The 15556-nt window shown below is 36.1% G+C and overlaps 1 non-coding gene across 1 annotated transcript; it reads right to left on the bottom strand.

The window, feature by feature from the left end:
* Positions 1 to 536: 536 nt before the first annotated feature.
* On the bottom strand, positions 537 to 609 carry TRNAS-GCU (transfer RNA serine (anticodon GCU)). Its single transcript has one exon. It is a non-coding gene; the product is annotated as a tRNA-Ser (tRNA).
* Positions 610 to 15556: the final 14947 nt, after the last annotated feature.

Raw genomic sequence — 15556 nt, forward strand, 5'->3', positions numbered from 1 at the left:
TAACGATTTAGCAACTGGCAATAGGCCTACATCTTTAAGAATATAGATGCTGAATTTTGTTTGTATTTTGATGAATCTACATGTTGTTTTCAAGTCCACTTTTTGTGCCCCTAGTTCCATTCGACAGTTCTTACTGTATATTTTTCCCACTTTCCCATTGCAATTATACAAAATAATAATAATATCGCAGATAGAAATATTACAATATGCAATAATAACGAACTCACTGTTTATAGTCTTGCAAATAATTACACAAACAATAAAATAATAAATAGCTTTCAATTGGTTTATTTTAAGACTGCGAGCGTTATCTAGCACCTGATGAAATGGTGATAATGCCAGCGAAATGAATGCAGGTCCAGGGCTGAAAGATACCCAGCTTTTGCTCTTATTGGATTGAGAGAAAACTGCGTAAAAAAATCTCAACCAGGATTTGAACCGGGGCACTCTCGTTTCAAGGTCAGACATACTAACACAGCAGTGGACAATAAGTAACTTGTAATTTATTATTATTGAATAATTTCAAGGAAAAATTGTTCCGGGGCCGGGAATCGATCCCGGGATGCTTCGCTTAGCGCGCGAACGCTCTACCGACTGAGCTACCCCAGAAACTATACAATACACCGTCACAATTCTTCCTTTGTATCCACTCAACTCAAATGAGCTGACAAGACGCCAGAACTCAACTATGAGTGCGCACAAATGCTGTGTGACTTAAATTGTGGCTTTCTGTTAACGTACCTCCAGTAACGAATGTATTATGCATATCTGGCTTTCAGGTAGTAGCTTCCTGTAAAGCAGGTATTATTATTGCTGCAAATAACTTATCGACAGCGAATAACATAGTAAAATAGCTGATAAACTATCAAATTTATATTTCCTAAACCCACGAAGTAATTATTTATCAATTAAACGTAAATTGCAACTTTCATTGCATCTAGTTATTAGAATAAATAATTTATTTAGAAGTCGAAAACCCATGTCATGCCAAATATAAACTCAAAGAAAAACGAAAGAATAAGATTAGATTTTTTTTAAATGACAAGGAGTTTTCATCCGCCCAAATTTCGCTCTCCAAAATTTCTAGTAGCCCATAAATTCGCAAATCGCCTGAAGTAAAAATTAATCGCAAGCAGGGCTTTGGAGTAGCCCAATCCGCGACTTTTCGCCCAATCTGGCAACCCTGGCTGCAGGGTGAAACTGAACACTTCGTGGAAACTGCAGTCGAGAAGATTTTGTGTACCGGTTATGCACTTCGGCGCAGGCAGCCCAAGGGCACTAGAGCTAAGAAAGAATAAGAAAGTCATTTCTCTTTGGTGAAACGAAGTGAATTTTAAAATCTCTCTGATCACCTTTATTAGTGACTCAAGTGTTCCATTTATCAGCAATAGAATTTCAAATGAGTATACGGCGCGCTTAAAAGGCGCGTCTACATGCGGAGAGTCTAGCATCGATCGCCCGGCAAATCGGATTCCCATTCTCCGCTTGCTGTGCGCAACTTCGTTACGTAAGATTAGTTCTCTGATAAATCCGCCCGAGTTGTATTCCAACTAACCCTTTGTCTTTATTATGTTATATCACTAAGGGACTAGATTACAGCAAAATTAGTCCAGCCACAAGATCAACTCAAAGATCGCCCCTTTATTTTCTTTTAATTTATCTGACAGCGTCGTGTGTTTGAACGATGAGTAAACAACTGAATCTGAAGTAGCTCTGTTTATTAGGTAAGAGAAGACACGCAGAATATTGGAAATTACTCACTTCCTTTAATTTCTTTTCGAGTTTTATAATCTGTTTTTCAGGTCAAGTGCGTGTTAGAAAAGGAAGTTCTATGCATTTATGACGGTTGGCATGGCCAGGTGTTTATGATGGAGCGGTAGAAATGCGGCGGTGATAGAGAACTGCTAGAACAAAAGAAGGAGGAAAGGGAGTGTTCGAAAAACATCTATCCCAATATCATATTTAGGAGTCATAAAATACCACATTTAGACGCCAAAAATTTCATCTGATGGAATCTGAGTATAGTAGATAATTACTGCAGTCCGCATTTTTATGTAATTAAATATTTTATTCCATACAGCTGGAAAAGTTCATAATTTCTCACTATTCTCTAATCTTGTGTTAGAGCAGTGATGTCAAAGCAAGCGCATTTTTCTGGCCTTGATGTCGTGCGCGGGCAACAAGCGCTAGGTATGGAAGGTGGAAGAATTATGTATATGAATAAGCAGCCTGTTGGATTAAGAAGACAGTGGTGTACAAACTTCAAACGGAACGTGAAATTTATATCGTTATTTTTATATAGCTTCTTTCTGTTTGATATTATCTATATTGTTTCTAAAACAAAAGTATTTACACCAATTTCTTAATATTGCAGTTGTGTGTTAAACGTTAATGACATAATAAAGATTTAAGGAGGAATATTCACATAAATTCCATAAAGTGAATGAAATACATCATTCATGAAGAAAGTTATATCCCAAAAAAAAAAAAAAAAAAAAAAAAAAGAGAGATTGAGTATGGCATGGTAAGCTGGAATTTAACCTATATTGATGATATCTTAAGCCTTATAAAAGTAATCAATAAACTAATCAAAACAATATTATAGTACAAAGCAAAGTTACTTAAGTATATGTTTTAACTGTAACTAATATTACATAACAAAACTCTTAACGCATAATGCTTTTAAGGTGATATTGGTGCACAACTTCCTATCATCAGAATATTAAATTATTTTCTCGAAATCTGCTGAAGCTATAGAGCTGACTTTTTACAACACATGGGCACATATCTTTTGTTTATGATGTAACAGTAGTTGCTTTCTTAATTAATTTCCTTACAAACATTTACGAATATTTTCAAACTTTCCAAGACACTATCTTCAATATTACATATTTACTATTTATACATTGTTTCGGTAGCTGTATGGCTACTAAACAAACATATCTAATAATTTCACTTTCCTGTAAAAAAAAAGTAGAGAAAATATTCCTTTCGAATATAAAAAGCAAACTTGTAAAAATGAGCATTAAAATTAGAACTTATAATCTTATAATGCAATTATACTTCTCAGACATCTAAAATTAACATGGATACAGTTTTAATAAATTCTCTTCCCTTTATTCATTGAATCAGTGCTGGACATCTCTGTATATAGCTCGACCAAGCGGCATATACTACCTCTTTCGTCTGTCTCTTTCATTTCCGTTGTAAAGCGCTCAGGCTCTCCTGAACTCTAAAGCGCGCGCTTGCGCCTCTGTACATCAATTGACATGACTGTGTTAGAGGATCAATTATTACTCCAAAAATCTTCCTTAATATTTTCCTTGAATCCTTCTAACCTTCTGTTCTTCGTTTATGCCTAGGGTTCATGTCTCACTAGTCTTAGTTATGGTTGGTTGGAATCATTATACATAATGTGCAAATTGCGTTTTCTAGTCAATAGTTTACTTTTTAGAAGATTCATTAGAGCATAAAAACATCTATTGGTATTTTAGATTCTTGCATTGTTCTCCTCCTTAACCTTGTTATTTGTAGTAAACAATAAACCCAGATATTTGAAATTATTGTTTATTTCCTCAAACATAGCCTATATGAATCAAATTGTAGACGATTAAGTGGGATGTTCGGGTGCGATATTTTTAAATATTTAGTGTCTTCATTCTCTATTTGCAGACCAATGTCTTTCATGTACTTGTATAACTCTTTCGTTAAAGCTCTGATTTATTCCATTGTTTCTCGAAGTAAGATTGCATCATCTGCATATGTTAATATGTTGGTTTTGTTTTGTGGCTGTAGTCCGTAATTTGTACTGCTATCTGTTTGACTGAATACAGCTAGTGAGAGCGAGTTTCCTCCATCGACTCCATAGTTTGAAGTAAACTTCTCAATTTTAACTTTGTGAATTTCATTCATTACGCATAATTTTGTGAAATTTATTAACTTTTCTGCAACGCCAAATTGACTTATGATTAATTGAAGTTTTGGGATTAAGATATACAAAGTATATTCTTTTCGGAATCGGTTATAAATATTTCCTCTTTTTTATATAAGAAAAGGAGTTATATCAATGAAGTAGTCCACACCTGTGGAGTAACGGTCAGCGCGTCTGGCTGCGAAACCAGGTGGCCCAGGTTCGAATCCCGGTCGGGGCAAGTTACCTGGTTGAGGTTTTTTCCGAGGTTTTCCCTCAACCCAATACGAGCAAATGCTGGGTAACTTTCGGTGCTGGACCCCGGACTCATTTCACCGGCATTACCACCTTCATTTCATTCAGACGCTAAATAACCTAGATGTTGATACAGCGTCGTAAAATAACCCAATAAAATAAAATAAATCAATGAAGCAGTCCACATAACGAATTACCTATTACAGTTCAATTGTACAAGTTCTATCTGATTTCATATAAACTCATAGGGTGCTATTCATAGACATTTCGCAGCACGCGCTACGAGCATACTAAGCTAGCCCCGGCTATCCACTGGTTACTAGTACAGAATTCAAATCATATCCTATCGCTAACACTGGTTTATGAATACGAAAAACGCTGATCATCCACCGAAAGCCCGCGCTAAAAATGTCTATGAATACGGCCCATAGAGTGAGCCAGAAGTCGGTTACATAGGGACAGTTGCAGTATATTCAAAATGAGAACCACTTGCTTGAGAGCATGCCTCAATTCGATGCTCCCAGTTGCACAAATCTTGCGTTAGTGTAGTTCTTTTTTGTGACATGTCTTATGTGATAGTTTCTTTGAAGTGATCCATGCTGTGAATTTTCTCAGCGTACACGATGGCCTTAAGTGTCCCCATAAGTGTAAAAAAAAATCCAGGACTGTTAGGTCTGGCGATCGTGGTGGAAATTCAACGTGACCTCGACGACCTATCCACCCTCCTGGAAACTCTTCCTACAACCACGAACGAATTTGGTGACCCTAATGAAGTAGGGCACCGTCTTGTTGAAACATGTCCGGAAAATTCCCTTGTTAAGTCAGGATGTTCAGAAAAACTCTCTCTTCAAGCACTTCCTTGTACCTTTGAGCTGTGAAATTACCTTCTACGAAAAAAGGCCAAGTAACAGTTGTTCTCCATATGCCACACCAAACCATCAACTTCCCTGTCATTTTTCTACCTGGTTATTTAACGACGCTGTATCAACTATAAGGTTATTTAGCGTCGTGGATGGGATTTGTGATAGCGAGATATTTGGCGAGATGAGGCCAAGGATTCGCCATACATTATCTGATATTTGCCCTATAGTTGGGGAAAAACTCGAAAAAAACCCTACCAATTAATAAGTTGAAACGGGAATTGAACCCGCGCCCGAATGCAACTCCGGATCGGCAGGCAAGCGCATTAGCCGACTGAGCTACACCGGTGGCTAACTTCCCTGTTCCATGGCCATCAATCTGAAATTGATATCACTCCAATACTGCCAATTTTTAGTACGTTATTTTATGACTCTGTATCAATATCTTAGGTTATTTAGCGTCTGAATGAAATGAAGGTGATAATGATGGTGATATGAGTCCGGGGTTACACAGCATTTGCTCATATTGGATTGAGGGAAAACCCCGGAAAAAATCTCAAACAGATAACTTGCTCCGACCGGGATTCGAACACGGGCCACCTGGTTCGCGGCTAGACGCGCTAGCCGTTACTCCACACGTGTAGACACTGCCAGTTTCATTTACTGACTTTGCCATTAATGTAAAAATTGACTTCATCACTGCAAAAAAGAAAGAAAGAAAAAAATGGATAGTTTTTTTTTATGTAACATGACTTGTGCCTAATACTGTAGCTTAAATATATGAATTTTATTGTGAAGTTCATTATAATTATTAAATAGTCGCGACGCTGTTATTCCCGGCGTGACTCCTCCTCTTTGCTTACGTCTTAGGAAGTCAAGGCTCTATAAAGTTAGGTAGGTAGTATCGTTCGCCATTTTTGTTCTTTCGTTGCCGAGCTACCAGACGAGGAATCTATTTGCTACACCGTTAAACATTATCATGTCGTAGCTCCTATGATAATAAATCAAACGCACTGTAATTCAGCAAATAATTGAGCGGCAAATAATGTCCTCGTGTACTATCTGCGAACATCAACGAAAGAGCCAAAATGGCGGACGATTATATTAAGTATTTATCCAGCCTTAGGAAATGCATAACGTCTTCATCAGCGAATCGCAAGACGCACACGTTTAAATGTAGCCGACCTGCAACGTGATTGGCTGCTGGAAATTAGAGCCACGGGACTATAACTTGGAATGTCTGGAACAGCCCTACGACATTTTCAATACACCTCTAAATGTCTTTACGCTTGCTTAAGAAACGCATGTGCAGACATGTGATTGTAGAAATTAAATTATGCATTTTGATTAAATCTAAACTTTAAGTTAATTGAGTTACAAAACATGGAACAAAAAACTTATGACGAGTCTGGAAACCACAGTTCTTTTATTTGTAGAACTGCGGCAGTTTCAGGGATCCGGTGGTAGAAAAGGGTGCGTTACTAGGAGCTCCGACGTGCACATGCCGGAAATTACTTCAAACACAGACGTACAACATTAATGCCAGGCCTTCAATCCTTTTCCCAGTACGTCTGCAACCGAAAATTTAGTTATCACACGCTGCTCTCAACACACAATAATCACCGCGGTCTCAATTAAGAAGGTTATCAAGCCATGCTCAAATAATTCAAAATTATAAGCGAATAGTTCACAATTCCAAGCTCGTGATTGTACATTATGGCACAGTGTTAGGAACTTTATGCTTTAAAAACTGTTGTAATATGCATGCAACTATACCCTTAAACACATAAATTATGCTCAAAAACATGTACCTACTTAAATTGTACCAAGCGCATCCAGAAAGTAAGTTTCCCTATTTTTTTTTAAGTACACACTTTCAGAAAAACATTTATTGGCAACAGGTACAGCAATGTTTCAGCTATTTTTTAACATAGCCACCATCAGAATTGAGACACTTGTCGTATCGTGGGATCAACTTTTGTATCCCTCTGTCGTAGGATTCTGCCGCCTGTGAATGGAACCAGCGTGTGACAGACGTCTTCAGCTCTTCGTCGTTGCCAAAACGCTCACCGGAGGACAGGAATTTCTTGAGGTGCAAGAAAACGTGAAAATCGCTGGGAGCAAGATCAGGACTGTAGGGTGGGTGATCAAACAACTCCCAGCCAAATTCCGTCAAAACAGCTGCTGTGCGCCGAGCCGTATGTGGACGAGCATTGTCATGGAGGAGCACAACACTTGCAGTAAGCATTCCACGCCTCTTGTTTTGAATGACACGTCGCAGTTTTCGCAGTGTTTCACAGTAACTGTCAGCGTTCACTGTTTCACCTCTTGGAAGGAAGTCAATGAGCAGAATGCCCTTCCTGTCCCAGAACACCGTGCACATCACTTTCCGTACCGACAGCGTCTGTTTGAATTTCGTCCTGACCGGAGATCCACTATGCCGCCAATGCATTGACTGCTGCTTGGTATGCGGGGTGAAGTGCGAAATCCAAGTCTCATCGCCCGTGACGATCCTGTCGAGGAACTCGTCGCCGTCATCGTGATACCGTTGCAGAAATGTCAGCGCTGCTCCTAAACGTTGCATTTTGTGTTCGTCTGTCAGGTTTTTTGGCACCCACCTGGCACACACGTTTTTGAACAGCAGGTGCTTAGTGACAATCTCATGCAACAAGGATCGCGATATCTGCGGAAAATAGCTGCTCAGCTCCGTAATCGTGAAGCGACGGTTCTCCAAGATGCACTGCCGCATCAGCTCAACATGATCATCATTGATGAGGGACGGTCGCCCACTGCGCTCTTCATCATGGACACTTTGACGACCTTCGGAAAAATGCCTATACCAGCGACGCACCATCTATTACTCATGATGTTCGGCCCATAGACGTGACAGAGCTGCCGATGAATTTCAATTGGCGCAATGCTTTGTGCATTAAAGAACTTTATCACCGACCGAACCTCGCAGGCGGCGGGAGAAGGAATAAGAGCTTCCACTTCGGACCACTGCTGCCACGCTACTGGCACCAGGCGGGACCTGTTCGGCTGGCATATGATTGATACGTCATATATCTGTTACGCATGCGCAATTGACACGGCTAATTACGTTTATTTTCAAGGGAAAAAATCGGGAAACTTACTTTCTGGATGCGCCTCGTAAAATGTAGCATTGGATCTAAGTATAATTACAATATTTTTAGAAGTTTGTGTGTTCGTTTCTACATTTAGAAAAAGGAGTGAACTGCAATACATGTGTCGGATGTTCTCCAAGGAAAATTTGTGCCTGTTGTCTCTGTTTCTAGCGATAAGAATTCTTTCAAATATGCTACTGGTGTTACACTAATTTGAAGTTTTAAATAAAATACCCTTTTTCTCTAGTTCTAAGGGTAGAAGAATATTACAAATAGAGAATGAACTATTCAGAAGTATCATTTCTTTAATTGGCTAGTGTTCTGAAGCTAAAAATGAATGTTGTTAATTGCTTTTTACAGATTTTGTTTTTCAATTTTTTTACTAATTACATTATTGTTACGCACTTTTAAAAAAATTGTTACAAATCATACGTCTTTAGAAACTTGATTCTTTACTATACATCCTATTGTACAGTCTTGAAGAATTTACAAGAGTGGTATGATTTGTAACAATTGTTGTGATAAATGCGTAAGGAAAATGTAATTTTGTAGTTAAAAATCGAAAAAAAAAAAAATTCTGTACGGAGCAACTATGGAATTCACAACACATTTTTTGCTTCAGAATACTAACTAATTAGGGAAATCATACTCCTGAATAGTTCCTTCTTTATCTGTAATATTCTTTTACCCTTAAAAGTCAAGAATAAAGGTATTTTACAAACAATTTCAAATTGATGTAACTCTGAAAATATTGAGATTGGGACACACTCCTATATGACATTTTTTGCTTAGAATATCTTCGAAAATAAGCTCCGTAAGTGGCGGTAAATAAATAAATAAATAAATAAACTAATTAATTAAATAAATGATTAATTATAATTCCAATGTGAATGCAAAGGACAAACGTATGTTGCTGCCATTACTCCAGCTGTTGCTACTGCTGCTGCTGCTGCTGCTGCTGCTGATGATGATGATGATGATGATGATGATGATGATGATGATGATGATGATGATAGTCGTGGTAATGGTAGTGATGATACTGAAAAAGTTAATTTTACACGAAGCTGTAAGTTTAATCTGAAAATTTGAGATGTTTCATTAATGTAATTAACTCTAGCAATTAATTACACTGAGCTGATATGTCTTACGAAGAGATCACCGGCCGATATGGGACTCCGGGAAAGTGAGGATATGCACCGTTTGTTCCCATGAAGCCACGGGATGGCTCTTTTCTCTAATTACCAGATCAGCGAACACGACAGCTACGCTTGTGGCTAGCCTGGGGTCCTCAGAGATGTTACAGTGATGGAATACGCCTGACAAACACCGCATACAAACATCCAACCTCAGGTGGATTTCGAACCCACAAACTTGCTAACTAGTGCCGTCAGCGTACCCTCGAGTCGTGTTCACATACATTCACTTGTTTTAAATCAAAACGCCCACGTTACAGCATTAAACAGGCAAGTGTAATGTAGTGAACATACTGTATTATAGTGAGAAGACCTCGTAAAAAAACTCAACATAATTACCACAATTATTTATAATAAGTTAAATAATGGTGCATTGTGAATTCCAAGTATTTTTTATTATATACGTTGATCAGTTTGTATTTTAACACATTACACAACTGGCCTTTGGAAAAATACAGTGAACATTTTAACAGATTTAAAATTCATTTCGTAATTTATGTGCATATTTATGAGATAAAATAGAGTTATATAAACTTAGTGCCAAAAATTTTTGCTGACATTAAGGAAACCTGTACAATTTTTAAGCATCCCACTAGATATGCAGGGTGGAAGGTAAGGTAGTACATTAATTGACAGAAGCCATAGAACTCAATATTTAGATTAAGTTTTGTCAAATAAAAAAATTATAGAACTTACGGATAGTGAGATAATTACAAGTGTTTCGAAAGCGCTGACGGCAATTGCAAGATGTCTCAACGCCGCATAAGTAGCACCCCACACCCAAGCGGTCAGCGACTTGAAGGGGGTGGGTTAAGTTCAACTACCTTTCACCGTGTATCTTGCAGCAGGTGAGGAGAGGACGGCAGCAAACAAATGATCCGTTCAGAGCAGAAGTGGTGTAAGTCAAAATTGGGTAGTGAGGTTTAAAGTAAAAATTCTGTAAAATACAGCGCAAACTAGCAATTAATATGTCCTTCGTGCTACCCACCGACTATTAATAATTTAAATAAAGTGAATATTAATTGCTACTTTGCGCTGTATTTTACAGAATTTTTATTTCAACCCTCATTACCCATTTTTGACTTACACCACCCGCTCTGAACGGCCCATGTACTGAGCTTCGGTGCAATACTTCGAGAGCTAATCTGGGGATAAATCTTTGCACAAAATGACCTACGTAAACTCCGGATAGAGACGTAACTGTTAATTGTTTAGTTTGTGTAATTTATTGTCAAAAAATGTAAATTAATAACCCGAATGAACAAAATACTGTAGCTCGTGTCCGGACGCAGTACAACAATAAATGCAGAATTATCAACTTACAATGCAATAAACTAACAATTAAATACTAAGTATGACGTAATAATTTTAATGTAAGCAAGAAATACGTACAGCAGTAACAAGAAATAACGTGAAAATCAGGAAATTATGTCCAAATTAGTGAAAACACTTAGGATTGAAGTTTCAGTTACAATTAATGGAAAAATAAAACTGATGTAACATTGTGAACAAGAAGTAATTAACATTATAGTTTGTTGTTTTACGAATCACTAATTCTAGGCGTTAATAATGAAATAAATAATAATAAACTCTGTAAACCACATTCCACTCACATCTTACAGGTACTGTTCAAAATGTCCACCATCAGGGTGCGTGCAGGTTTCACATCTTCTAGTCCAATTATGACGAACTCTGGCCAGTAGCCTTCACTGTTCCGAATTTCTTCCGCGGCCTGGATCATGTCTAAGTACTCATGATTTGTGAACTCTGGCATCTCGCAGTTTTGAAATAAACTAAATTATATCGCTGTACGTCCAACTGCACACTAATGCAATGTAAACATCACAACAGCTGATCAGTTGCAAGTACTAGGCGAACTGTCTGCCGTCCGGACAGCGATGCCAGATTGTGTACGTGACCCGACAATCAATGTTTCCAATGTTTCTTCAATCGATTAATTCGAAATCTGTGAATTTTCTAATTAAAATACTGCTGCAACGTGAACATAATAAACGTTCTCTTCGATGTTATACAAGAAATTAAATCATATTTTAAACAGTATTCGTAAAATTCGCGATCGAAATGTCGACATATAAGTATTTCTTCAAAAACCTCGCAAAAACGAGCAAAATGGTATTATACTATTTGTTCGTTATATTTCAAGGAATCACATCCTACAATTAATGTACTACCTTACCTTCAACCCTGTATATAGAATGTTTTATTTTCGCTGTCAGAGTTAAGGCCATAAGGCCTTCTCTTCCACTCAACCAGCCTTAATATAATAGTTACATACATATTTAAATTATGAATATTTACAATACACTTAAAAATTCTCCAGCAATATTCTTCAGTTAAGTTTTAACGACTAGTACATGTTTATTTTAATTGAGATAAAACCTATATGAAAAAGTAATAACTTAATTTACGAGCTAATTTAATTCAATTCAGTCTATATGCAATATGTAAATAATTATAATTAAGTTGAGATAGCTACTTGGTTAAAATGATGAGAATTAATTTAATATAAGTTTACTAGAACTATGTTATAGGGAGCAAGATATAAATCTAAATATATATATATATATATATATATATATATATATATATATATTGATATATACGTCTGGGAAGCAACGCAAATTTTCAGTGCCAGAAATAATGTTTTTATTAATTACTAGAGAAACTTTAACAGAAGAATAATTGATCTAATAAATTATCTTAAGAAATAACAAACACAACATAATATGTACAACACAAGAGAAGAACATGATAAGTCCAAAATGATTGATTTTATTTTTTTGACGTCATGTAATCGCTCAAGTAGTGTAGATTTGTGTAGTTTCACTGTAGAGAATAACAACCTCATTAGCCCTAAGATATTTCAAGAATAACCCAAGGACAACAGAATATAACGGGTCTTGAAACTTTTAACTTGCTGTCCTGTAAATACAGTAAAACGTGACTTATCAAGATGTTCCCCTTTACTCTTTATATGTTATCAGTAGAGCTAGGAAGTTGGTACCAAAACTGTTAAGTTGTGTCAGTTTGAACTATATCTCAGAAATAAAAAGTAATAGCGCAACTCTCAATGTCAGTGAAATGTCAGCAAAATGTATAGTCGAGTGGTAACCGAACATGTGTTCCAATCCTCCACGGACTTGTAACAGGAAAATAATGAACGAATTAAAAAAAAAAACAATAATTTATAATTATAAACTTCGTAAACCCAATCTAAAATAATTTACCGATACATATAAAAATAACGTACACAGTACGTATACAACAAACTATGATTCTAGCCTCATTATAACAAATAACAGTTGAAAATTTTCATTTTATAAAAAGAAAACTCCTTCTATGTTCAGAAAAAAAAAACAATATTTGTAGTCTGAAAAATAATCGTTCTACGACACGAAACGTCACTGAAGCATACTATCATCAGGTGAACAAATGCTTTGTGAATCTAATAGTGTATCTCGTATGTGGGACCTAATATTAAACCATAATTGTTTTCGAGAAAGTTTTTCATTTCTATTGTAATGGCAGCCCGGAAGTTTGTATCGTAATTCCGATGTTGAACTTGGACTGTAACGCAACCGAATGCATAGCAGCAAGAGACGTCAACATGAGAAATAAACGTGTTACACACTCCTGTTTGCATAATTATTTAATAACACATGAGTTTACTTTTTTGGAATCATGCATAATATTAACATTGCGTAATTAATACGAATACAATAGTTCGATCCCGACCCAGGTCGATATTTAAGTGTGCTTAAATGCGACAGGCTCATGTCACTAGATTTAATGGCATGTAAAAGAACTCCTGCGGAACAAAATTCCGGCACAAAGACGATGCTGATATAACCTCGGCAGTTGCGAGCGTCGTTAAATAAACCATTTTTTATTTCACGACTGTATACAGCTCCACAGAATGAAACCACTATGGGTTTTTTTTATGTGAATTGCGTATCGTGTATAGCGAGCGTGAGCAGGGCGAGGAGCGGGTGCATCTATATTCCTTGCTGTACTCAACTGAAATCTACTGCTTTCATACGAACTTTCTACCTATGGTTATCAGTGAATGAGTAAATGCTATGACGGAAAACAATAGTCCTGCTGAATTTGTAGCCCAAAACACTATAATATGAGTCAAAGGACGATTGGTTTTGTAAATAGGCCCTTTTATAATGTGTTGAACTTATTCTGCACCGTATACGTATATGTAACTGAAGCCTTTCTTTGAGCCTATTATCTAGGAGTGTAAATTTTCAATCTATTATTAATTCGCAGTTTCATTTTTCGTTGCCGAAGTTGTCTGCTGCACAGCGCCATAAGGAATTATACAAATTATACAGGACAAGAAATTGCATTATCCTTTCGTTGCAGTGACTGTTCTCATTTTTACACTAGTCACATCGAGCACGTTTACTGCAACTTTGCAGAGAGCCGCTTTAATCACTGACATGCGAGCGTTTTTTTCTATATTATAATTACTTTTCATGTGCTTTATAATTTGATGTCAAATGCACAGTTACAATGAAATCCACAGCTGACCACAAACAAAATTAAACCTTGAAAACTCGATGTGTTATCCAGAGTAACAGAATTCCATTGGTATTGGCCGTGAATTGTAGAAACAATAAGTATAAAATATTAACCATTTTAATTATTTGTGATGAGTAGAGCCCGGATGTTTGGCAAAATGCCTTTTTTCTGGGTGGAAGTAAATCATTATTTCCATATATATAAATGTGATTTGCAGTAAATCAAAGTGATAGGGCCAATTTTTATTTTGTCTATTTTGCCTTTTTTAAGGTGTGTCTTACTAATAAACGCCTTTTTTTGTTATTTTAAAGCAATATTTCTTGTTTATTCGCAATTTCATAATTAACTGTAATGTAATGTGTATGAAATTTAACTATTTGAAACAATGACTAACTTTACTAAGAATAGTAAATAAAAGTAATTTATTTCGGTGCTTAATCTGCTAATAATCGTGCTTTAATACTATTGGTTTAATATGAATAATGATCGACAATCCACAGTTACAAACATAATATTGTCATGTCATCACGATAACAACATCAGCTTTATAATTTTAAATATTAAGCTCGTTCTAATAGAAGTTGTCACGTAGCATTTCCAATTGTTGCTTTCATATTTTCAAATTTTACTGTTACAATTTTGTGCTACACGTGTTTATTATTGTAGGAGAAAGAAATTTGAGTGAGGAACAGTCAGTTATAGTCGGGTGAAGAAGGTATAAGATCGGTTAGCTAGAATGCCTAAATTCAGTAAACCACTGAAAAGTAAACTTCATGCTTACGTTAGTGAATTTGGTGCCCATGTGTCTTCAACCGATGGAACATTTTTGTTATGTAAGGTTTGTGAAAATACAATCACGAAAAAAAATATTTTATAAGTCAACATGTGTCACCTACGAAGTAAATATATGAGTTATGGTGATATAGTTTAAATTTATTGCTAAAATATATTACGCCTTTTTAAAATGTATAATGCCTTTTTCAAAGATTAATGTGCCTTTTTTTACGTTTTATTCCCTTTTTTTGCCTGCCTATTTTAACTGTTATAAATGCCTAAACATCCGGGCAATGAATGCCAGCAAGAATTGAATTTTAATTTATGTAATGTTTTACCAGCTCGTTGTGTTTTACTCTGTGAAATGTAAGGCAGGCAACAAAAACGGAATAATTTGTCCCAGCACATGAGATAAAAAAAAGAAACACTGCAAAATTCTTTGTTACAGAGTGCACAACGAAGATCTAAGTGAAGAAAGCAATATAATTTGTCACATGCAAGATACTGCCAAATGAGCGAAAGTAAAAAGACAAAAGAGATACTGATAGTAGCCCTACATATTTTAAAATGTTCTGAAGACCCCCAGAAAGATAGACCGAAATCTGAGACTCACCTCCTCTAAGTCCTCCACATACTAAATTAGTTTAATAAAATTGATCATAAGCCTATAACAAAGATGAAGGGAAAACATAACATTTTTATTATTTATTTATTTATTTATTTATTTATTTATTTATTTATTTATTTATTTATTTATAAGTATCAGTGTAACAATATTGAAACCAATTAGATGTAGAGTAGAACTCCACTATTACGTCATCCAAAGGACTTGAAAAATTGTGTTGTTATAGACGAGTGTCATAATCGAGATATACGGTATAGTAGGGT

Source organism: Periplaneta americana, chromosome 8 (genome assembly GCF_040183065.1).
Source record: "Periplaneta americana isolate PAMFEO1 chromosome 8, P.americana_PAMFEO1_priV1, whole genome shotgun sequence".
In the NCBI taxonomy this organism is placed as follows: domain Eukaryota; kingdom Metazoa; phylum Arthropoda; class Insecta; order Blattodea; family Blattidae; genus Periplaneta; species Periplaneta americana.